The sequence below is a fragment of the Limulus polyphemus genome, unplaced genomic scaffold (assembly GCF_000517525.1).
Source record: "Limulus polyphemus unplaced genomic scaffold, Limulus_polyphemus-2.1.2 Scaffold4203, whole genome shotgun sequence".
NCBI classification, from domain to species: domain Eukaryota; kingdom Metazoa; phylum Arthropoda; class Merostomata; order Xiphosura; family Limulidae; genus Limulus; species Limulus polyphemus.
Window position 1 is genome coordinate 35,597 of NW_013669813.1, and position 501 is coordinate 36,097.

Below are 501 nucleotides of genomic sequence, written 5' to 3' on the forward strand. Positions count from 1 at the left end.
TTCTGCTGATAAATATTTACTAAGATCAATCTCTCGTTGATTTATCGTTACTAAAGGGTGTTCTTTTGATAGATTTCTGCTACAGTAGAGCTACCCTTGAGAAGAAAAACCGGTTCACATTATTGACCTTGTAATGAACTACGACAAGCGAATTAAGTCGTGCAGTTACAAACTTAATATTTCATTAAACTATGTAATATTGTTAGATCCCTCTTAATAAATAGGGCTGGAAAAGAAATAACAACCGATCAAGACGTACACTCATCATGACGAAGCTTGTCCTTCTTACATTTTCGTTTATTTTAAGGTAATCAAATCTGGTTCGCCAAACGGTGTGAAAGTGAAGTAATGTTTTCGTCATTGTGCGATTATGTAGCAATTTCTTCTGTAGACCAAACTGTCATTATTCTAGAGTGTAACTTTCACGCCAAAATAGTAATGCATAATAATATATTTAAAGTGAAAACTATTGGACGAAATGAATAATTTGAACTCATATTT